Below are 25,883 nucleotides of genomic sequence, written 5' to 3' on the forward strand. Positions count from 1 at the left end.
GTTGACCAATCCTTCCTGTAGCCCAATCCTTCCTTCCAAATCCGATTTGTAATATAATATTATTGGAGGTGTTGTGGTTTCTGTTCTAGGTTCAGGATTGTACCTGGTCCAGGTGTCATCATGTCCGCGGTTGTTCAACGTCCTCCCAGCAAGCATAAGAAATATTGCCGGAACAACCGTGGACATTTTCAAGAGGAAACTAGATTTATTCCTCCAAGGAGTGCCGGACCAACCGGGCTGTGGTGGGTATGTGGGCCTACGGGCCGCTCCAAGCAACAGCCTGGTGGACCAAACTCTCACAAGTCGAGCCTGGCCTCGGGCCGGGCTTGGGGAGTAGAAGAACTCCCAGAACCCCATCAACCAGGTACCAGGTATCAACCAGGTATCTTCTGTCGCGTTTATTTCTTTGTTGCTATATCCATTGTTCACCAACACTTCAGTTAACTTTCAAACTCCGTACTCACGTTGCTCCATTCTGCGCAGTGGGTAAGGGCTCGACGAATATAAGTGTTTAGAACACTGGCTTTGTGTCTTTGGGAGCACTCACTCCTACTGTTTAGGCATAATCCTATGTTTGTAGGCTTAGTATATACGCTACTGCTTAGAGATGCTCCTGTTAAATTGTGTGTTTATTTGTCTACTTATACTGAATCCTTTTAAAGTGTGTCCTTATCTGTCATTTGCATCAAACTTCATCCCTCCTACTGACCTGTTTGGTAGTGAGTTCTGCTAATCGTGGATTGCTGTTACGTAGCTCATTTAGCTTCATAATAGTTGGATGGCAGAAATAAAAAGGCTTCAATTAAACAGAGCAGAAATTTATGAGAATGATGTTCAAAAATACCAAATAGTTATTATTTTATCTGTAGAAAACGATGTCTTACAGACAGGGTAAAAAAAAAAAATGAATGTAATGAAACATCATTTACATGGCGAGAGCCAGAGGCTCCCTGGAGCTATCCAGGCTGATATGGATGTACTAGATTTTGGCATCAGTCAGTGTGAATGGAGTTCTACTGAATTACAATCTCTCAGCAAATGAACTTTTTTTCACCCTCATTGTTTGCTGTGATCGCCAACATGGTATTTAGAAAAAGTTGATCTGCTGCTGACCTCTTGCTAAATCTCTCCACTAAGTGACATTAGACACTGGATGAATCATAGATCAGCAGTGTTGTTGATCTAAATATAGCAGGTGCATCTGAGTGGGTTTGGATTAGTAGGAAAGCATCACGCACTAGCCCCAGTCACCATTCTGCAATATAAAAAAAATCCCCCATGCTTTCCACATCACTTTTTTATACCCAACATATGCCAAGTTCTGAAAGCGGCGTTTGGTCACATTTGTCCCAATCCCCACTACAGTTTTCAAAATATCCCAAACATCTCAATTTTGAGGCCTGAGCCATACTTTCGAGCCAAATTCTGGCTCTCTGCACGTATTCGCAGTTTGAAATTACGACTTTTTATACCCAACATACGCCAAGTACTGAAAGCGACAGTGAGTCATATTTTGCACAAACTCCCCTGCAGCTTTCAAAATATCCGAAATATTCCAATTTCGAGGCCTGAGCCATATTTTGGAGCCAAATTCTGGCTCTCTGCACGTATTCGCAGTTTTAAATTACGACTTTTTTATACCCAACATATGCGAAGTACTGAAAGCGGCGTTTGGTGACATTTGACCCAAACCTCCCTGCAGTTTTCAAAATATCCTAAACATCCCAATTTCGAGGCCTGAGCCGTATTTTCGAGCCAAATTCTGGCTCTATGCACGTATACGCAGTTTGAAATTACGACTTTTTATACCCAGCATATGCCAAGTCTTGATAGCGGCAGTGAGTCACATTTTGCACAAACTCCCCTGCAGTTTTGGAAACATCCCAAATATCCCAATTTCGAGGCCTGAGCTATATTTTGGAGCCAAATTCTGGCTCTCTGCACGTATTCGACGTTTGAAATTACGACTTTATATACCCAACATATGCCAAGTACTGAAAGCGGCGATTGGTGACATTTGTCCCAAACTTCCCTGCAGTTTTCAAAATATCCCAAACATCCCAATTTCGAGGCCTGAGCTATATTTTGGAGCCAAATTCTGGCTCTATGCACGTATTTTCAGTTTGAAATTACGACTTTTTTATACCCAACATATGCGAAGTACTGAAAGCGGCGTTTGGTGACATTTGTCTCAAACCCCACTGCAGTTTTCAAAATATCCTAAACATCCCAATTTAGAGGCCTGAGCCGTATTTTGGAGCCAAATTCTGGCTCTATGCACGTATACGCAGTTTGAAATAACGACTTTTTATTCCCAACATATGCCAAGTCCTGATAGCGGCAGTGAGTCACATTTTGGACAAACTTCCCTGCAGTTTTCGAAATATCCCAAATATCCCAATTTCGAGGCCTGAGCTATATTTTGGAGCCAAATTCTGGCTCTATGCACGTATTCTCAGTTTGAAATTACGACTATTTTATACCCAACATATGCCAAGTAATGAAAGCGCCGTTTGGACACATATGTCCGAAACCCCCCTGCAGTTTTCAAAATATCCCAAACATCCCAATTTCGAGGCCTGAGCCATATTGTGGAGCCAAATTCTCGCTCTCTGCACGTATTCGCAGTTTGAAATTACGACTTTATATACCCAACACATTCCAAGTACTGAAAGCGATGTTTGGTCACATTTGTCCCAAACCTCCCTGCAGTTTTCAAAATATCTCAAATATCCTAATTTCGAGGCCTGAGCCATATTATACAGCCAAATTCTGGATCTCTGCACGTATTCACAGTTTGAAATTACGACTTTTTATACCCAACATATGCCAAGTACTGAAAGCGGCGTTTGGTTACATCTGTCCCAAACCTCCCTACAGTTTACAAAATATCCCAAACATCCCAATTTCGAGGCCTGAGCCATATTTTGGAGCCAAATACAAGCTCTTTGCACGTATTCGCAGTTTGAAATTACGACTTTTTATACCCAACATATGCCAAGTTCTGAAAGCGGCGTTTGGTCATATTTTTCCAAAACCCCCCTGCAGTTTTCAAAATATCCCAAACATCCCAATTTCGAGGCCTGAGCCGTATTTTGGAGCCAAATTCTGCCTCTATGCACGTATTCGCAGTTTGAAATTACGACTTTTTATACCCAACATATGCCAAGTCCTGAAAGCGGCAGTGAGTGACATTTTGCACAAACTCCCCTGCAGTTTTCGAAATATCCCAAATAACCCAATTAAGAGGCCTGAGCCATATTTTGGAGCCAAATTCTGGCTCTCTGCACGTATTCGCAGTTTGAAATTACGACTTTTTATACCCAACATATACCAAGTAATGAAAGCGGCGTTTGGTTACATCTGTCCCAAACCCCCCTGCAGTTTTCAAAATATCCCAAACATCCCAATTTCGAGGCCTGAGCCATATTTTGGAGCCAAGTTCTAGCTCTTTGCACGTATTCGCAGTTTGATATTACGATTTTTATACCCAACATATGCCAAGTGTTGAAAGCGGCATTTGGTTATATTTGTCCCAAACCTCCCAGCAGTTTTTAAAATATCCCAAACATCACAATATCGAGGCCTGAGCCATATTTTGGAGCCAAGTTCTAGCTCTTTGCACGTATTCGCAGTTTGATATTACGATTTTTATACCCAACATATGCCAAGTACTGAAAGCGATGTTTGGTCACATTTGTCCCAAACCCCCCCCCCCTGCAGTTTTCAAAATATCCCAAACATCCCAATTTCGAGGCCTTAGCCATATTTTGGAGCCAAATTCTGGCTCTATGCACGTATTCGCGGTTTGAAATTACGACATTTTATACCCAACATATGCCAAGTCCTGAAAGTGGCAGTGAGTCACATTTCGCACAAGCTCCCCTGCAGTTTTCGAAATATCTCAAATATCCCAATTTAGAGGCCTGAGCAATATTTTGGCGCCAAATTTTGGCTCTCTGCACGTATTCAAAGTTTGAAATTACGACTTTTTATACCCAACTTATGCCAAGTACTGAAAGTGGCATTTGGTCAAATTTGTCCCAAACCTCCCTGCAGTTTTCGAAATATCCCAAATAACCCAATTAAGAGGCCTGAGCCATATTTTGGAGCCAAATTCTGGCTCTCTGCACGTATTCGCAGTTTGAAATTACGACTTTTTATACCCAACATATACCAAGTACTGAAAGCGGCATTTGGTCACATTTGTCCCAAACCTCCCAGCAGTTTTCAAAATATCCCAAACATCCCAATTTCGAGGCCTGAGCCATATTTTGGAGCCAAATTCTGGCTCTCTGCACGTATTCGTAGTTTGAAATTGCGAATTTTTTATACCCAACATATGCCAATTACTGAAAGCGGCGTTTGGTGACATTTGTCCCATAACCTCCTGCAGTTTTCAAAATATCCTAAACATCCCAATTTCGAGGCCTGAGCCGTATTTTGGAGCCAAATTCTGGCTCTATGCACGTATACGCAGTTTGAAATTACGACTTTTTTATACCCAACATATGCAAAGTACTGAAAGCGGCGTTTGGTGACATTTGTCCCATACCCTCCTGCAGTTTTCAAAATATCCTAAACATCCCAATTTCGAGGCCTGAGCCATATTTTGGAGCCAAATTCTGGCTCTCTGCACGTATTCACAGTTTTAAATTACGACTTTTTTATACCCAACATATGCAAAGTACTGAAAGCGGCGTTTGGTGACATTTGTCCCATACCCTCCTGCAGTTTTCAAAATATCCTAAACATCCCAATTTCGAGGCCTGAGCCGTATTTTGGAGCCAAATTCTGGCTCTATGCACGTATACGCAGTTTGAAATTACGACTTTTTATACCCAGCATATGCCAAGTCCTGATAGCGGCAGTGAGTCACATTTTGCACAAACTCCCCTGCAGTTTTGGAAACATCCCAAATATCCCAATTTCGAGGCCTGAGCTATATTTTGGAGCCAAATTCTGGCTCTACGCACGTATTCGCCGTTTGAAATTACGACTTTTTTATAGCCAACATGTGCCTAGTAATGAAAGCGGCGTTTGGTCACATATATCCCAAACCCCCCTGCAGTTTTCAAAATATCCCAAACATCCCAATTTCGAGGCCTGAGCCATATTTTGGAGCCAAATTCTGGCTCTCTGCACGTATTCTCAGTTTGAAATTACGACTTTTTTATACCCAACATATGCGAATTACTGAAAACGGCGTTTGGTGACATTTGTCCCAAACCCAACTGCAGTTTTCAAAATATCCTAAACATCCCAATTTAGAGGCCTGAGCCGTATTTTGGAGCCAAATTTTGGCTCTATGCACGTATACGCAGTTTGAAATAACGACTTTTTATTCCCAACATATGCCAAGTCCTGATAGCGGCAGTGAGTCACATTTTGGACAAACTCCCCTGCAGTTTTCGAAATATCCCAAATATCCCAATTTCGAGGCCTGAGCTATATTTTGGAGCCAAATTCTGGCTTTCTGCACGTATTCGCCGTTTGAAATTACGACTATTTTATACCCAACATATGCCAAGTAATGAAAGCGGCGTTTGGTTACATCTGTCCCAAACCCCCCTGCAGTTTTCAAAATATCCCAAACATCCCAATTTCGAGGCCTGAGCCATATTTTGGAGCCAAGTTCTAGCTCTTTGCACGTATTCGCAGTTTGATATTACGATTTTTATATCCAACATATGCCAAGTGTTGAAAGCGGCGTTTGGTTATATTTGTCCCAAACCTCCCAGCAGTTTTCAAAATATCCCAAACATCACAATATCGAGGCCTGAGCCATATTTTGGAGCCAAGTTCTAGCTCTTTGCACGTATTCGCAGTTTGATATTACGATTTTTATATCCAACATATGCCAAGTACTGAAAGCGGTGTTTGGTCACATTTGTCCCAAACCCCCCCCACCCCCTGCAGTTTTCAAAATATCCCAAACATCCCAATTTCGAGGCCTTAGCCATATTTTGGAGCCAAATTCTGGCTCTATGCACGTATTCGCGGTTTGAAATTACGACTTTTTATACCCAACATATGCCAAGTCCTGAAAGCGGCAGTGAGTCACATTTTGCTCAAACTCCCCTGCAGTTTTCGAAATATCCCAAATATCCCAAATTCGAGGCCTGAGCCGTATTTTGGAGCCAAATTCTGGCTCTCTGCACGTATTCGCAGTTTGAAATTACAACTTTTTTATACCCAAAATATACCAAGTGCTGAAAGTGGCGTTTGGTCACATTTGTCCAAAACCCCCCCTGCAGTTTTCAAAATATTCCAAACATCCCAATTTCGAGGCCTGAGCCATATTTTGGAGCCAAATTCTGGCCCTATGCACGTATTCGCGGTTTGAAATTACGGAATTTTATACCCAACATATGCCAAGTACTGAAAGCGGCAGTGAGTCACATTTCGCACAAGCTCCCCTGCAGTTTTCGAAATATCTCAAATATACTAATTTTGAGGCCTGAGCTATATTTTGGAGCCAAAATTCTGGCTCTCTGCACGTATTCGCAGTTTGAAAATAAGATTTTTTTATACCCAACATATGCCAAGTACTGAAAGCGGCGTTTGGTTACATTTGTCCATAACCTCCCTGCAGTTTTCAAAATATCCCAAACATCACAATATCGAGGCCTGAGCAATGTTTTGGAGCTAAATTCTGGCTCTCTGAACGTATTCGTAGTTTGATATTACGATTTTTATACCCAAAATATGCCAAGTACTGAAAGCGGCAGTGAGTCACATTTCGCACAAACTCCCCTGCAGTTTTCGAAATATCCCAAATATCCCAATATCGAGGCCTGAGCCATATTTTGGAGTCAAATTCTGGCTCTCTGCACGTATTCGAAGTTTGAAATTACGACTTTTTTTACCCAACATATGCCAAGTACTGAAAGTGGCATTTGGTCAAATTTGTCCCAAACCTCCCTGCAGTTTTCAAAATATCCCAAAAATCCCAATTTCGAGTCCTGAGCCATATTTTGGAGACAAATTCTGGCTCTCTGCACATATTCGCAGTTTGAAATTACCACTTTTTTATACCAACATATGCCAAGTACTGAAAGCGGCAATTGGTCACATTTGTCTCAATCCACCCGGCATTTTTCAAAATATCCCAAACATCCCAATTTCGAGGCCTGAGCCATATTTTGGAGCCAAATTCTGGCTCTCTGCACGTATTCGCAGTTTGAAATTACGACGTTTTTATACCCAACATATGCCAAGTACAGATCGCGGCGTTTGGTCACATTTGTCCAAAACCCCCCCTGCAGTTTTCAAAATATCCCAAACATCCCAATTTTGAGGCCTGAGCCATATTTTGGAGCCAAATTCTGGCTCTCTGCACGTATTCGCAGTTTGAAATTACGACTTTTTTCCCCAACATATGCCAAGTCCTGAAAGCGGCAGTAAGTCACATTTTGCACAAACTCCCCTGCAGTTTTCAAAATATCCCAAACATCCCAATTTCGAGGCATGAGCTATATTTTGGAGCCAAATTTTGGCTCTCTGCACATATTCGCAGTTTGAAATTACGAATATCCCAATTTCGATGCCTGAGCCATATTTTGGAGCCAAATTCTGGCTCCCTGCACGTATTCGCAGTTTGAAATTACGACTTTTTATACCCAACATATGCCAAGTACTGATTGCGGCGTTTGGTCACTATTGTCCAAAACCCCCCCTGCAGTTTTCAAATATTCCAAACATCCCAATTTCGAGGCCTGACCCGTATTTTGGAGCCAAATTCTGGCTCTATGCACGTATTCGTGGTTTGAAATTACGACATTTTATACCCAACATATGCCAAGTCCTGAAAGCGGCAGTGATTCACATTTCGCACAAACTCCCCTGCAGTTTTCGAAATATCCCAAATATTCCAATTTTCAGGCCTGAGCTATATTGCGGAGCCAAGTTCTGGCTCTCTGCACGTATTCGCAGTTTGAAATTACGACTTTTTATACCCAACATATGCCAAGTTCTGAAAGCGGTGTTTGGTCATATTTGTCCCAAAGCCCACTGAGGTTTTCAAAATATCCCAAACATCCCAATTTCGAGGACTGAGCACTATTTTGGAGCCAAATTCTGGCTCTATGCACGTATTCGCAGTTTGAAATAACGACTTTTTATACCCAACATATGCCAAGAACTGAAAGCAGCAGTGAGTCACATTTTGCACAAACTCCCCTGCAGTTTTCAAAATATCCCAAATATCCCAATTTCGAGGCCTGAGCCATGTTTTGGAGCCAAATTCTTGCTCTCTGCACGTATTCGCAGTTTGAAAATAAGATTTTTTTATACCCAACATATGCCAAGTACTGAAAGCGGCGTTTGGTTACATTTGTCCATAACCTCCCTGCAGTTTTCAAAATATCCCAAACATCACAATATCGAGGCCTGAGCAATGTTTTGGAGCTAAATTCTGGCTCTCTGAACGTATTCGTAGTTTGATATTACGATTTTTATACCCAAAATATGCCAAGTACTGAAAGCGGCAGTGAGTCACATTTCGCACAAACTCCCCTGCAGTTTTCGAAATATCCCAAATATCCCAATATCGAGGCCTGAGCCATATTTTGGAGTCAAATTCTGGCTCTCTGCACGTATTCGAAGTTTGAAATTACGACTTTTTTTACCCAACATATGCCAAGTACTGAAAGTGGCATTTGGTCAAATTTGTCCCAAACCTCCCTGCAGTTTTCAAAATATCCCAAAAATCCCAATTTCGAGTCCTGAGCCATATTTTGGAGACAAATTCTGGCTCTCTGCACATATTCGCAGTTTGAAATTACCACTTTTTTATACCCAACATATGCCAAGTACTGAAAGCGGCAATTGGTCACATTTGTCTCAATCCACCCGGCATTTTTCAAAATATCCCAAACATCCCAATTTCGAGGCCTGAGCCATATTTTGGAGCCAAATTCTGGCTCTCTGCACGTATTCGCAGTTTGAAATTACGACGTTTTTATACCCAACATATGCCAAGTACAGATCGCGGCGTTTGGTCACATTTGTCCAAAACCCCCCCTGCAGTTTTCAAAATATCCCAAACATCCCAATTTTGAGGCCTGAGCCATATTTTGGAGCCAAATTCTGGCTCTCTGCACGTATTCGCAGTTTGAAATTACGACTTTTTTCCCCAACATATGCCAAGTCCTGAAAGCGGCAGTAAGTCACATTTTGCACAAACTCCCCTGCAGTTTTCAAAATATCCCAAACATCCCAATTTCGAGGCATGAGCTATATTTTGGAGCCAAATTTTGGCTCTCTGCACATATTCGCAGTTTGAAATTACGAATATCCCAATTTCGATGCCTGAGCCATATTTTGGAGCCAAATTCTGGCTCCCTGCACGTATTCGCAGTTTGAAATTACGACTTTTTTATACCCAACATATGCCAAGTACTGATTGCGGCGTTTGGTCACTATTGTCCAAAACCCCCCCTGCAGTTTTCAAAATATTCCAAACATCCCAATTTCGAGGCCTGACCCGTATTTTGGAGCCAAATTCTGGCTCTATGCACGTATTCGTGGTTTGAAATTACGACATTTTATACCCAACATATGCCAAGTCCTGAAAGCGGCAGTGATTCACATTTCGCACAAACTCCCCTGCAGTTTTCGAAATATCCCAAATATTCCAATTTTCAGGCCTGAGCTATATTGCGGAGCCAAGTTCTGGCTCTCTGCACGTATTCGCAGTTTGAAATTACGACTTTTTATACCCAACATATGCCAAGTTCTGAAAGCGGTGTTTGGTCATATTTGTCCCAAAGCCCACTGAGGTTTTCAAAATATCCCAAACATCCCAATTTCGAGGACTGAGCACTATTTTGGAGCCAAATTCTGGCTCTATGCACGTATTCGCAGTTTGAAATAACGACTTTTTATACCCAACATATGCCAAGAACTGAAAGCAGCAGTGAGTCACATTTTGCACAAACTCCCCTGCAGTTTTCAAAATATCCCAAATATCCCAATTTCGAGGCCTGAGCCATGTTTTGGAGCCAAATTCTTGCTCTCTGCACGTATTCGCAGTTTGAAATTGCGACTTTTTTATACCCAACATATGCCAAGTACGGAAAGCGGCGTTTGGTCACATTTGTCCTAAACCTCCCTGCAGTTTTCAAAATATCCCAAACATCTCAATATCGAGACCTGAGCCATATTTTGGAGCCAACGTTTGGCTCTCTGCACGAATTCACAGTTTGATATTACGACGTTTTATACCCAACATTTGCCAAGTACTGAAAGTGGCAGTGAGTCACATTATGCGCAAACTCCCCTGCAGTTTTCGAAATATCCCAAATATCCCAATTTTAAGGCCTGATACTTATTTTGGAGCCAAATTCTGGCTCTCTGCACGTATTCGCAGTTTGAAATTACGACTTTTTTATACCCAACATATACCAAGTACTGAAAGTGGCAGTGAGTCACATTATGCGCAAACTCCCCTGCAGTTTTCGAAATATCCCAAATAACCCAATTTTAAGGCCTGATACTTATTTTGGAGCCAAATTCTGGCTCTCTGCACGTATTCGCAGTTTGAAATTACGACTTTTTTATACCCAACATATACCAAGTACTGAAAGCAGCAGTGTGTCACATTTTGCACAAACTCCCCTGCAGTTTTCAAAATATCCCAAACATCTCAATTTCGAGGCCTGAGCCATATTTTGGAGCCAAATTCTGGTTCTCTGCACGTATTCGCAGTTTGAAATTCCTCTTGGAGTTGGAGTTGGAGGGTTTTTGGATTTGGAATGAGGGAAGAGGCGGGCTGGATGAGGCAGTTTATGTCTTTGGAAATATTTGTAATCATTTTATTTAGAGATGAGTGTGAGCAGAAATGACACACTATAGTAGTAATTTATAGTGAAGATAATAATGTATTTTCCAAATGAGAAAAAATTATGCGAGGCGAAAACTGGCATAATACATGCCAGATAAAAGTAGGTTGGCAACAACTCCTCAATAAAAGATTTGGTTGTGGAGGAGATTCCCGCCCGAAGGTCGGCCATCTTGGCGCACAGATTGAACGCCCCTGGCTGGACTTTCTTTCCACACCTCGCCTGGGGCTTGTCATGTTCACAGAAAATGGTACCATCCGTTTTCTATGTGCGGCGGCTGGGACGCCAGAGAGGGGAGGTAAACAAGAGAGCGTACAGGACGCCCGCCAAGCTTGGTAGCTACTAGTCATGTAATCATATTAAGTATTAAAGTCAGTAACCAAGTCATGACTTTACATCAACCCTACAACCAAGACTTCCTCAGTAACACACAAACACCACATTGGCGACGAGGATGAACTGTGAACGCAGGTATTATTGTGACTCGTCGTCTGCACATGATCCAGTAATTGGTTCCGCAAATCCACAACCCAGTTACCAAACCAGTATTTACCCAGGTATTTCCTAAATCTAAACTTATCTTCATTTAAAGCCTTATCAATAACTCCCTTGTTATGCCCATTCATCCACTTGTACACTTCAATCATGTCACGTTAAGGTTTTTCCAACATCTCTTCATATGGAAGCTTTCTAATTTGCGGGATTAACTTTGTCATCCTAACTGACGTGTTCTAGTGAATTATGTCCATTCATTATGTGTATGGCGACCAAAACTGAACGGCATAATGTAAATGGGGCCTAAAAACAATACGTTAATAAACCCAGCCGACTTATTGCTAACTCTTCTATAAATAAATCTATGGGAAAGAAAAGCTCTCAGCCTGCTAACAAGAGTGTACAAATCCACAAGGGCCGGGACGAGGATTCGAACCTGCGTCCGAGAGCATCCCAGACGCTGCCGTAATCGACTGAGCTACGACATGGTCAAAAGGAGTTGAAACCGAAGATCTACTGAACATATTGGATCCTGCAGCCTCTCCGAGGCACAAACCAGTGTTAGTGTAACAAGAATGTGAAGTTGACTACGTCCATCTAGTTCCACCCGCTCCTCCCCAGAACTAGTTGTTAAATAAGCACTTTACCTTGACTCCTCTGATCCAACACTTGTCCACACGTGCCACACTCCTGAAAAAATATTTTTTACATATATTAAGGGCAAGTATAAGTAATTATTAAAATAAGGCACCAAACCGGGAAGGCTATGTAGCACCAGGGTAAGTATAAACAGTTTATTTCAAATACAATCGAGTAGGAAAATACAATTATGAATTTCAAGAACACTGGAACCAATCACTGGAAAAGGTGAAATTGCAATGGAGATTAATTAAAGATTGTATCAACAATAGCGAGTAGGCAAGACTGATAAGACTGCAATAGCCTAACGGAGTACATTTTTGTCTCCGACTCATGAGGCTATGGTTAAGCATCAATGTTCTTTTAAAGTTACATAAAAACACATTATCTTATTAGGGTCTTCCACTAAAAACAAACCTTTAGCTAATCTTAGATAAACGTACTGTGTATTATTAATTTATTTAGCTGTTTATTGGCCTAAATTATATAAATAACATGCTTAAAACCTCTTAAGTACAGTATATGGTCTCTGAGCACCAAACCAACGTTAGAAGCCTAGTGATTACATTGTCAAAAAGGACCATTTACAGGTGAAACCATTTCATATCGCAGAGTAAACAAGATGGAAACAATTATCTTCCACATTTATTTGCACAATTGCCATCCTGATATGACCACTCCATCGCCCCAGTCGTTAACACACTAAGTGCAGGCGATGAGTCACAATAACGTGGCTGAAGTAGTTTGACCAGGCCACACACTAGCAGGTGAAGGGATGACGACGTTTCGGTCCATCCTGGACCATTCTCAAGTCGACTTGAGAATGGTCCAGGACCGAAACGTCGTCGTCAACACACTAAACAATCTAGGGTGACTTGTTGCTAAACATTACAAGTCACCTTTACCTTAGCTACAAAACACGTTGTGCATATTATCACACTACCTTTAATGTCATAATGCAGCAGTTTGCGCGCTCAAAATACAGATAGACAAAATTCTCAGGAACCATAGGGGAACCTTTGACAAGCCGCCGGCTTCCTGTTGCCGTAGAGGGCACTATGGAGAAATGGTGGCCCTCTGGTAAATTTAAGTCAATATTACCTAGGAGTTATGATGTACCAGCCATTGAACATCTGGGACTCACAGTTAATATGAAAACAATCCTTAAGAATAGTTAAACGAATCTTTGACTGAAACGAACAACGTTGAATATTCAACTGTACGAGTCTCTGTTGTGGTCCCATCTGGCCTACTGTGTCCTAATATGGAAACCTCACTTCAAAAACACATCAATGATTTTCAGCTTTGGAGAAAGTTCAAGACAGCAACAACAATCATGCCAGAACTTGTTCAACTGTCACTACCACGAATCTTTGAAGGACTAACACTATAAAAGTTTAAATTGTTATAGATTTAGATAGATTAGCCTATAAATTTTCATAGAAATTACCTACTTAATATTATCTGTTAAATTAAGGACCTGGCCGAAGTGTTATGCGTACTAGTGGCTTTACAAGAATGTAAACACACAGGGCTATGTACTCCTTGTCACCTGTCCTCTTAAAAATAGCGTCGCTTTTGGCCGTTTACCCGTAAGGCCGAATATGGACGTAATTTGGAAATGAAAACAAAATGAAAATAAATTTGGGCTTTTTTTCAACAACAATAAGTTAAGGGTCCTCTGGTAGGTTAGGTGGGCAGGAAATTCTCATAAAATTTCAAAACGTTATGAAAAATGTTAATGGAAAGAATCCTCTTCTAAGCTGGCCGAGTAAGCCGGACGACTCAAACAGAAAACGGAACCGTGCGTCACTTTTGTGAGTCGATTTCATTTCAAATTACGTCCAAATTTGGCCATAGTGCCGCGCATACCAGCCAAAAGTGACGTTAGTTTTAAGAGGACGGGTTGATCAGAAACCCAATATAACTTGTAGTTATATAAATAAATAAATAACAGCCGAGGCCTTTGTAATACTGACCAAGTTGGAGGTCATTAATACAGACCACTTCTCTAAAATGTCATATTTGACACAGACAGGCTGGACAACAGCTTCAAGCTCAACAAGCCACAATGTAACACAGAAAATAGATGTGTTGTTTCCCCCATAGGATTATTAACCCATGAACCCGCTTAACCACTCAAGTCGTAAATGTCGAGTCATTCCTCTTGTTCACAATATACACAAGACAAATCCTCAATAAAATAAGGGTGGAGGGAGTAGGAAGGCTGACCTTTGACAAGGTGCCGCCGTCCTGTCCCCGTCGAGGCCACTGTAGATGGTGGCCCTTAGGTCAATTCATCATAGGAGCCCTTCTCCTTCCATCATTCTGAATCATGCTCATCGTACTAACCTGCACCCCCTCAATCCCCCCCCCCCACCATCTTCACACAATCTGTGGCCAACATTTCTCGTTTCATTCAGATTTTCATCAAAATATGTAGAAGATTTCTCTTTGGGTTGTTTTAAGGGGCCTGACAGCCGAGTGGAGAGTGCTCCGGATTCGTAATCCTGAGGTTCCGGGGTCGATCCCCGGTGGAGGCTGAAACAAATGGACACTTTCTTTCACCCTGATGACCCTGTATACCTATCAGTAAATAAGTACCTGGGAGTTAGACAGCTGCTATGGGCTGTTTCCTGGGGATGTGTAAGAAAAAGAAGGCCTGGTCGAGGACAGGGCCGCGGGGGATGCTAAGCCCTGAAATCATCTCAAGATAACCTTAAGATTGCTGGCTAGCTACTGGCATGGCTATTAAGGCCACCACAAGCGCCCTAATGACATAACTAGCGGGTACACCTATGGCTGCCACCTGACAATCTCCTCTATATTTTGTCTAAATACATATAATATACAAAATAATAACGAATAACAACATGAAGTACACACCCCGAACAATTCTTTCTATATTATGATTGAGTAATGATATCTGTAACACATTTATTTTTTGCTCACTGGTAATCAACGTGACCCTTGCCAGGCGGCGGCTGGTCGACAACTGAGCCACACGTTAAGAAGCGGGACTCCCAGACGCGCCACTCACCCTTACTTCACTATAATATCTAAACTGTCAACCTCTAATACAGTTAAGCATCTGACCACCAGAGGGGCTAATGCTCCCCTGTTATTACGCCATCCATATAATGATTGTTCTCATTATTCATTGTTGCAACGTTTAAATACATTCAACACTGTAGTGACAATGTCAGACCTCGAAGGAAGAATTGAAACACCCTTCTTTAGATGTATTATTAATTACGAAAATACTTAAGGAAATTCCTGTTTCAATTCTTCCTTCGTGGTCTGACACTGTCGTCACCATTTTCATCACGTGTTAATTGTCTTGTGATTTACACGCAGATTTTGTAGTGTATATACGACAACTTCAGGAAAGTAATGAGTAGCGGATTTAGTCTAAACAATAATATATGCGCTTTGTTTTTAGTGCCAAATTATCTGGCAAATATACTTTTGGAGATGTAGCTCAATCCTTCCTGTAGCCCAATCTTTCCTGTAGCCCAATCTTTCTTGTAGCCCAATCCTTCCTGTAGACCAATCCTTCCTGTAGCTCAATCTTTCCTGTAGCCCAATCTTTCCTGTAGCCCAATCTTTCTTGTAGCCCAATCCTTCTTGTAGCCCAATCCTTCCTGTAGACCAATCCTTCCTGTAGCTCAATCCTTCCTGTAGCCCAATCTTTCCTGTAGCCCAATCCTTCTTGTAGACCAATCCTTCCTGTAGCCCAATCCTTCCTGTAGCCCAATCCTTCCTTCCAAATCTGATTTGTATTATAATATTATTGGAGGTGTTGTGGTTTCTGTTCTAGGTTCAGGATTGTACCTGGTCCAGGTGTCATCTTATGTTGCGTTTATTTCTTTGTTGCTATATCCATTGTTCACCAACACTTCAGTTAACTTTCAAACTCCGTACTCACGTTGCTCCATTCTGAGCAGTGGGTAAGGGCTCGACGAATATAAGTGTTTAGAACACTGGCTTTGTGTCTTTGGGAGCACTCACTCCTACTGTTTAGGCATAATCCTATGTTTGTAGGCTTAGTATATACGCTACTGCTTAGAGATGCTCCTGTTAAATTGTGTGTTTATTTGTCTACTTATACTGAATCCTTTTAAAGTGTGTCCTTATCTGTCATTTGCATCAAACTTCATCCCTCCTACTGACCTGTTTGGTAGTGAGTTCTGCTAATCGTGGATTGCTGTTACGTAGCTCATTTAGCTTCATAATAGTTGGATGGCAGAAATAAAAAGGCTTCAATTAAACAGAGCAGAAATTTATGAGAATGATGTTCAAAAATACCAAATAGTTATTATTTTATCTGTAGAAAACGATGTCTTACAGACAGGGTAAAAAAAAAAATGAATGTAATGAAACATCATTTACATGGCGAGAGCCAGAGGCTCCCTGGAGCTATCCAGGCTGATATGGATGTACTAGATTTTGGCATCAGTCAGTGTGAATGGAGTTCTACTGAATTACAATCTCTCAGCAAATGAACTTTTTTTCACCCTCATTGTTTGCTGTGATCGCCAACATGGTATTTAGAAAAAGTTGATCTGCTGCTGACCTCTTGCTAAATCTCTCCACTAAGTGACATTAGACACTGGATGAATCATAGATCAGCAGTGTTGTTGATCTAAATATAGCAGGTGCATCTGAGTGGGTTTGGATTAGTAGGAAAGCATCACGCACTAGCCCCAGTCACCATTCTGCAATATAAAAAAAATCCCCCATGCTTTCCACATCACTTTTTTATACCCAACATATGCCAAGTTCTGAAAGCGGCGGTTGGTCACATTTGTCCCAATCCCCACTACAGTTTTCAAAATATCCCAAACATCTCAATTTTGAGGCCTGAGCCATACTTTCGAGCCAAATTCTGGCTCTCTGCACGTATTCGCAGTTTGAAATTACGACTTTTTATACCCAACATACGCCAAGTACTGAAAGCGACAGTGAGTCATATTTTGCACAAACTCCCCTGCAGCTTTCAAAATATCCGAAATATTCCAATTTCGAGGCCTGAGCCATATTTTGGAGCCAAATTCTGGCTCTCTGCACGTATTCGCAGTTTTAAATTACGACTTTTTTATACCCAACATATGCGAAGTACTGAAAGCGGCGTTTGGTGACATTTGACCCAAACCTCCCTGCAGTTTTCAAAATATCCTAAACATCCCAATTTCGAGGCCTGAGCCGTATTTTCGAGCCAAATTCTGGCTCTATGCACGTATACGCAGTTTGAAATTACGACTTTTTATACCCAGCATATGCCAAGTCTTGATAGCGGCAGTGAGTCACATTTTGCACAAACTCCCCTGCAGTTTTGGAAACATCCCAAATATCCCAATTTCGAGGCCTGAGCTATATTTTGGAGCCAAATTCTGGCTCTCTGCACGTATTCGACGTTTGAAATTACGACTTTATATACCCAACATATGCCAAGTACTGAAAGCGGCGATTGGTGACATTTGTCCCAAACTTCCCTGCAGTTTTCAAAATATCCCAAACATCCCAATTTCGAGGCCTGAGCCATATTTTTGAGCCAAATTCTGGCTCTATGCACGTATTCGCAGATTGAAATTACGACTTTTTTATACCCAACATATACCAAGTACTGAAAGCGGCGTTTGGTCACATTTGTCTCAATCCTTCTTGCAGTTTTCAAAATATCCCAAACATCCCAATTTCGAGGCCTGAGCTATATTTTGGAGCCAAATTCTGGCTCTCTGCACGTATTTTCAGTTTGAAATTACGACTTTTTTATACCCAACATATGCGAAGTACTGAAAGCGGCGTTTGGTGACATTTGTCCCAAACCCCACTGCAGTTTTCAAAATATCCTAAACATCCCAATTTAGAGGCCTGAGCCGTATTTTGGAGCCAAATTCTGGCTCTATGCACGTATACGCAGTTTGAAATAACGACTTTTTATTCCCAACATATGCCAAGTCCTGATAGCGGCAGTGAGTCACATTTTGGACAAACTTCCCTGCAGTTTTCGAAATATCCCAAATATCCCAATTTCGAGGCCTGAACTATATTTTGGAGCCAAATTCTGGCTCTCTGCACGTATTCTAAGTTTGAAATTACGACTATTTTATACCCAACATATGCCAAGTAATGAAAGCGCCGTTTGGACACATATGTCTGAAACCCCCCTGCAGTTTTCAAAATATCCCAAACATCCCAATTTCGAGGCCTGAGCCATATTGTGGAGCCAAATTCTCGCTCTCTGCACGTATTCGCAGTTTGAAATTACGACTTTATATACCCAACACATTCCAAGTACTGAAAGCGATGTTTGGTCACATTTGTCCCAAACCTCCCTGCAGTTTTCAAAATATCTCAAATATCCTAATTTCGAGGCCTGAGCCATATTATACAGCCAAATTCTGGATCTCTGCACGTATTCACAGTTTGAAATTACGACTTTTTATACCCAACATATGCCAAGTACTGAAAGCGGCGTTTGGTTACATCTGTCCCAAACCTCCCTACAGTTTACAAAATATCCCAAACATCCCAATTTCGAGGCCTGAGCCGTATTTTGGAGCCAAATTTTGTCTCTATGCACGTATTCGCAGTTTGAAATTACGACTTTTTATACCCAACATATGCCAAGTCCTGAAAGCGGCAGTGAGTGACATTTTGCACAAACTCCCCTGCAGTTTTCGAAATATCCCAAATAACCCAATTAAGAGGCCTGAGCCATATTTTGGAGCCAAATTCTGGCTCTCTGCACGTATTCGCAGTTTGAAATTACGACTTTTTATACCCAACATATACCAAGTACTGAAAGCGGCATTTGGTCATATTTGTCCCAAACCTCCCAGCAGTTTTCAAAATATCCCAAACATCCCAATTTCGAGGCCTGAGCCATATTTTGGAGCCAAATTCTGGCTCTCTGCACGTATTCGTAGTTTGAAATTGCGAATTTTTTATACCCAACATATGCCAATTACTGAAAGCGGCGTTTGGTGACATTTGTCCCATACCCTCCTGCAGTTTTCAAAATATCCTAAACATCCCAATTTCGAGGCCTGAGCCGTATTTTGGAGCCAAATTCTGACTCTATGCACGTATACGCAGTTTGAAATTACGACTTTTTTATACCCAACATATGCAAAGTACTGAAAGCAGCGTTAGGTGACATTTGTCCCATACCCTCCTGCAGTTTTCAAAATATCCTAAACATCCCAATTTCGAGGCCTGAGCCATATTTTGGAGCCAAATTCTGGATCTCTGCACGTATTCACAGTTTTAAATTACGACTTTTTTATACCCAACATATGCAAAGTACTGAAAGCGGCGTTTGGTGACATTTGTCCCATACCCTCCTGCAGTTTTCAAAATATCCTAAACATCCCAATTTCGAGGCCTGAGCCGTATTTTGGAGCCAAATTCTGGCTCTATGCACGTATACGCAGTTTGAAATTACGACTTTTTATACCCAGCATATGTCAAGTCCTGATAGTTGCAGTGAGTCACATTTTGCACAAACTCCCCTGCAGTTTTGGAAACATCCCAAATATCCCAATTTCGAGGCCTGAGCTATATTTTGGAGCCAAATTCTGGCTCTACGCACGTATTCGCCGTTTGAAATTACGACTTTTTTATAGCCAACATGTGCCTAGTAATGAAAGCGGCGTTTGGTCACATATATCCCAAACCCCCCTGCAGTTTTCAAAATATCCCAAACATCCCAATTTCGAGGCCTGAGCCATATTTTAGAGCCAAATTCTGGCTCTCTGCACGTATTCTCAGTTTGAAATTACGACTTTTTTATACCCAACATATGCGAATTACTGAAAGCGGCGTTTGGTGACATTTGTCCCAAACCCCACTGCAGTTTTCAAAATATCCTAAACATCCCAATTTAGAGGCCTGAGCCGTATTTTGGAGCCAAATTTTGGCTCTATGCACGTATACGCAGTTTGAAATAACGACTTTTTATTCCCAACATATGCCAAGTCCTGATAGCGGCAGTGAGTCACATTTTGGACAAACTCCCCTGCAGTTTTCGAAATATCCCAAATATCCCAATTTCGAGGCCTGAGCTATATTTTGGAGCCAAATTCTGGCTTTCTGCACGTATTCGCCGTTTGAAATTACGACTATTTTATACCCAACATATGCCAAGTAATGAAAGCGGCGTTTGGTTACATCTGTCCCAAACCCCCCTGCAGTTTTCAAAATATCCCAAACATCCCAATTTCGAGGCCTGAGCCATATTTTGGAGCCAAGTTCTAGCTCTTTGCACGTATTCGCAGTTTGATATTACGATTTTTATACCCAACATATGCCAAGTGTTGAAAGCGGCATTTGGTTATATTTGTCCCAAACCTCCCAGCAGTTTTCAAAATATCCCAAACATCACAATATCGAGGCCTGAGCCATATTTTGGAGCCAAGTTCTAGCTCTTTGCACGTATTCGCAGTTTGATATTACGATTTTTATACCCAACATATGCCAAGTACTGAAAGCGGTGTTTGGTCACATTTGTCCCAAACCCCCCCCCCCCTGCAGTTTTCAAAATATCCCAAACATCCCAATTTCGAGGCCTTAGCCATATTTTGGAGCCAAATTCTGGCTCTATGCACGTATTCGCGGTTTGAAATTACGACATTTTATACCCAACATATGCCAAGTCCTGAAAGTGGCAGTGAGTCACATTTCGCTACAAGCTCCCCTGCATGTTTTCGAAATATCTCAAATATCCCAATTTAGAGGACTGAGCAATATTTTGGCGCCAAATTTTGGCTCTCTGCACGTATTCAAAGTTTGAAATTACGACTTTTTATACCCAACTTATGCCAAGTACTGAAAGTGGCATTTGGTCAAATTTGTCCCAAACCTCCCTGCAGTTTTCGAAATATCCCAAATAACCCAATTAAGAGGCCTGAGCCATATTTTGGAGCCATATTCTGGCTCTCTGCACGTATTCGCAGTTTGAAATTACGACTTTTTATACCCAACATATACCAAGTACTGAAAGCGGCATTTGGTCACATTTGTCCCAAACCTCCCAGCAGTTTTCAAAATATCCCAAACATCCCAATTTCGAGGCTTGAGCCATATTTTGGAGCCAAATTCTGGCTCTCTGCACGTATTCGTAGTTTGAAATTGCGAATTTTTTATACCCAACATATGCCAATTACTGAAAGCGGCGTTTGGTGACATTTGTCCCATAACCTCCTGCAGTTTTCAAAATATCCTAAACATCCCAATTTCGAGGCCTGAGCCGTATTTTGGAGCCAAATTCTGGCTCTATGCACGTATACGCAGTTTGAAATTACGACTTTTTTATACCCAACATATGCAAAGTAATGAAAGCGGCGTTTGGTGACATTTGTCCCATACCCTCCTGCAGTTTTCAAAATATCCTAAACATCCCAATTTCGAGGCCTGAGCCATATTTTGGAGCCAAATTCTGGCTCTCTGCACGTATTCACAGTTTTAAATTACGACTTTTTTATACCCAACATATGCAAAGTACTGAAAGCGGCGTTTGGTGACATTTGTCCCATACCCTCCTGCAGTTTTCAAAATATCCTAAACATCCCAATTTCGAGGCCTGAGCCGTATTTTGGAGCCAAATTCTGGCTCTATGCACGTATACGCAGTTTGAAATTACGACTTTTTATACCCAGCATATGCCAAGTCCTGATAGCGGCAGTGAGTCACATTTTGCACAAACTCCCCTGCAGTTTTGGAAACATCCCAAATATCCCAATTTCGAGGCCTGAGCTATATTTTGGAGCCAAATTCTGGCTCTACGCACGTATTCGCCGTTTGAAATTACGACTTTTTTATAGCCAACATGTGCCTAGTAATGAAAGCGGCGTTTGGTCACATATATCCCAAACCCCCCTGCAGTTTTCAAAATATCCCAAACATCCCAATTTCAAGGCCTGAGCCATATTTTGGAGCCAAATTCTGGCTCTCTGCACGTATTCTCAGTTTGAAATTACGACTTTTTTATACCCAACATATGCGAATTACTGAAAACGGCGTTTGGTGACATTTGTCCCAAACCCAACTGCAGTTTTCAAAATATCCTAAACATCCCAATTTAGAGGCCTGAGCCGTATTTTGGAGCCAAATTTTGGCTCTATGCACGTATACGCAGTTTGAAATAACGACTTCTTATTCCCAACATATGCCAAGTCCTGATAGCGGCAGTGAGTCACATTTTGGACAAACTCCCCTGCAGTTTTCGAAATATCCCAAATATCCCAATTTCGAGGCCTGAGCTATATTTTGGAGCCAAGTTCTAGCTCTTTGCACGTATTCGCAGTTTGATATTACGATTTTTATATCCAACATATGCCAAGTACTGAAAGCGGTGTTTGGTCACATTTGTCCCAAACCCCCCCCCCCCCCTGCAGTTTTCAAAATATCCCAAACATCCCAATTTCGAGGCCTTAGCCATATTTTGGAGCCAAATTCTTGCACCATGCACGTATTCGTGGTTTGAAATTACGACATTTTATACCCAACATATGCTAAGTCCTGAAAGCGGCAGTGAGTCACACTTTGCACAAACTCTATTGCAGTTTTCGAAATATCCCAAATATCCCAATTTCGAGGCATGAGCCATATTTTGGAGCCAAATTTTGGCTCTCTGCACGTATTCGCAGTTTGAAATAACGACTTTTTATACCCAACATACGCCAAATACTGAAAGCGGCAGTGAGTCACATTTTGCTCAAACTCCCCTGCAGTTTTCAAAATATCCCAAACATCCCACTTTCAAGGCTTGAGCCATATTTTGGAGCCAAATTCAAGCTCTCTGCACGTATTCGCAGTTTGAAATTACTACTTTTTATACCCAACATATGCCTAAGTTCTGTAAGCAGCGTTTGGTCATATTTGTCCCAAACCCCCCTGCAGTTTTCAAAATATCCCAAACATCCCAATTTCGAGGCATGAGCCATATTTTGGAGCCAAATTTGGCTCTCTGCACGTATTCGCAGTTTGAAATTACGACATTTTATACCCAACTTATGCCAAGTACTGAACGCGGCGTTTGGTCACATTTGTCCAAAACCCCCCCTGCAGTTTTCAAAATATCCCAAACATCCCAATTTCGAGGCCTTAGCCATATTTTGGAGCCAAATTCTTGCACCATGCACGTATTCGTGGTTTGAAATTACGACATTTTATACCCAACATATGCTAAGTCCTGAAAGCGGCAGTGAGTCACATTTTGCACAAACTCTATTGCAGTTTTCGAAATATCCCAAATATCCCAATTTCGAGGCATGAGCCATATTTTGGAGCCAAATTTTGGCTCTCTGCACGTATTCGCAGTTTGAAATAACGACTTTTTATACCCAACATACGCCAAATACTGAAAGCGGCAGTGAGTCACATTTTGCTCAAACTCCCCTGCAGTTTTCAAAATATCCCAAACATCCCACTTTCGAGGCCTGACCCATATTTTGGAGCCAAATTCTGGCTCTATGCACGTATTCGCGGTTTGAAATTACGGCATTTTATACCCAACATATGCCAAGTCCTGAAAGTGGCAGTGAGTCACATTTCGCACAAGCTCCCCTGCAGTTTTCGAAATATCTCAAATATCCCAATTTAGAGGCCTGAGCAATATTTTGGAGCCAAATTTTGGCTCTCTGCGCGTATTCAAAGTTTGAAATTACGACTTTTTATACCCAACTTATGCCAAGTACTGAAAGTGGCATTTGGTCAAATTTGTCCCAAACCTCCCTGCAGTTTTCAAAATATCCCAAAAATCCCAATTTCGAGTCCTGAGCCATATTTTGAAGACAAATTCTGGCTCTCTGCACGTATTCGAAGTTTGAAATTACGACTTTTTATACCGAACATATTCCAAGTACTGAACGCGGCGTTTGGTCACATTTGTCCAAAACCCCCCCCTGCAGTTTTCAAAATATCCCAAACATCCCAATTTTGAGGCCTGAGCTATATTTTGGAGCCAAATTCTGGCTCTCTGCGCGTATTCGAAGTTTGAAATTACGACTTTTATACCCAACATATGCCAAGTACTGAAAGTGGCATTTGGAAACATTTGTCCAAAACCCCCCCTGCAGTTTTCAAAATATCCCAAACATCCAATTTCGAGGCCTGAGCCATATTTTGGAGTCAAATTCTGGTTCTCTGCACATATTCGCAGTTTGAAATAACAACTTTTTTATACCCAACATATACCAAGTACTGAAAGTGGCATTTGGAAACATTTGTCCAAAACCCCCCCTGCAGTTTTCAAAATATCCCAAACATCCCAATTTCGAGGCCTGAGCCATATTTTGGAGCCAAATTCTGGCCCTATGCACGTATTCGCGGTTTGAAATTACGGCATTTTATACCCAACATATGCCAAGTCCTGAAAGCGGCAGTGAGTCACATTTTGCAAAAACTCCCCCGCAGTTTTCGAAATATCCCAAATATCCCAATTTTGAGGCCTGAACTATATTTTGGAGCCAAATTCTGGCTCTCTGCACGTATTCGAAGTTTGAAATTACGACTTTTTATACCCAACATATGCCAAGTACTGAAAGTGGCATTTGGTCAAATTTGTCCCAAACCTCCCTGCAGTTTTCAAAATATCCCAAAAATCCCAATTTCGAGTCCTGAGCCATATTTTGGAGACAAATTCTGGCTCTCTGCACGTATTCGAAGTTTGAAATTACGACTTTTTATACCCAACATATTCCAAGTACTGAAAGCGGCAATTGGTCACATTTGTCTCAATCCACACGGCATTTTTCAAAATATCCCAAACATCCCAATTTCGAGGCCTGAGCCATATTTTGGAGCCAAATTCTGGCTCTCTGCACATATTCGCAGTTCGAAATTAAAACTTTTTTATACCCAACATATGCCAAGTACTGAAAGCGGCATTGAGTCACATTTTGCACAAACTCCCCTGCAGTTTTCGAAATATCCCAAATATCCCAAATTCGAGGCCTGAGCCGTATTTTGGAGCCAAATTCTGGCTCTCTGCACGTATTCGCAGTTTGAAATTACAACTTTTTTATACCCAAAATATACCAAGTGCTGAAAGTGGCGTTTGGTCACATTTGTCCCAAACCCCCCATGCAGTTTTCAAAATATCCCAAATATCCCAAATTCGAGGCCTGAGCCGTATTTTGGAGCCAAATTCTGGCTCTCTGCACGTATTCGCAGTTTGAAATTACAACTTTTTTATACCCAAAATATACCAAGTGCTGAAAGTGGCGTTTGGTCACATTTGTCCAAAACCCCCCCTGCAGTTTTCAAAATATTCCAAACATCCCAATTTCGAGGCCTGAGCCATATTTTGGAGCCAAATTCTGGCCCTATGCACGTATTAGCGGTTTGAAATTACGGAATTTTATACCCAACATATGCCAAGTACTGAAAGCGGCAGTGAGTCACATTTCGCACAAGCTCCCCTGCAGTTTTCGAAATATCTCAAATATACTAATTTTGAGGCCTGAGCTATATTTTGGAGCCAAATTCTGGCACTCTGCACGTATTCGCAGTTTGAAAATAAGATTTTTTTATACCCAACATATGCCAAGAACTGAAAGCGGCGTTTGGTTACATTTGTCCATAACCTCCCTGCAGTTTTCAAAATATCCCAAACATCACAATATCGAGGCCTGAGCCATGTTTTGGAGCTAAATTCTGGCTCTCTGAACGTATTCGCAGTTTGATATTACGATTTTTATACCCAAAATATGCCAAGTACTGAAAGCGGCAGTGAGTCACATTTCGCACAAACTCCCCTGCAGTTTTCGAAATATCCCAAATATCCCAATATCGAGGCCTGAGCCATATTTTGGAGTCAAATTCTGGCTCTCTGCACGTATTCGAAGTTTGAAATTACGACTTTTTTTACCCAACATATGCCAAGTACTGAAAGTGGCA

At 41.5% G+C, this 25,883-nt stretch overlaps 1 protein-coding gene across 5 annotated transcripts in view; it reads right to left on the reverse strand.

The window, feature by feature from the left end:
• The window catches only part of LOC138361038 (beta-lactamase-like protein 2 homolog), a 430,568-nt gene that overhangs the window by 100,642 nt on the left and 304,043 nt on the right, over positions 1-25,883 (reverse strand). For 4 of the 5 annotated variants that reach the window (XM_069320508.1, XM_069320506.1, XM_069320503.1 and 1 more), the window contains one exon: positions 11,987-12,029. The gene's annotated coding sequence lies outside the window, so the exon portion shown is untranslated. Of the gene's footprint in view, positions 1-11,986; positions 12,030-14,864; positions 14,957-25,883 lie in introns of those variants that run through there. The other variant, XM_069320504.1, reaches the window with a different exon arrangement.

Source organism: Procambarus clarkii, unplaced genomic scaffold (genome assembly GCF_040958095.1).
Source record: "Procambarus clarkii isolate CNS0578487 unplaced genomic scaffold, FALCON_Pclarkii_2.0 HiC_scaffold_153, whole genome shotgun sequence".
Taxonomy (NCBI): domain Eukaryota; kingdom Metazoa; phylum Arthropoda; class Malacostraca; order Decapoda; family Cambaridae; genus Procambarus; species Procambarus clarkii.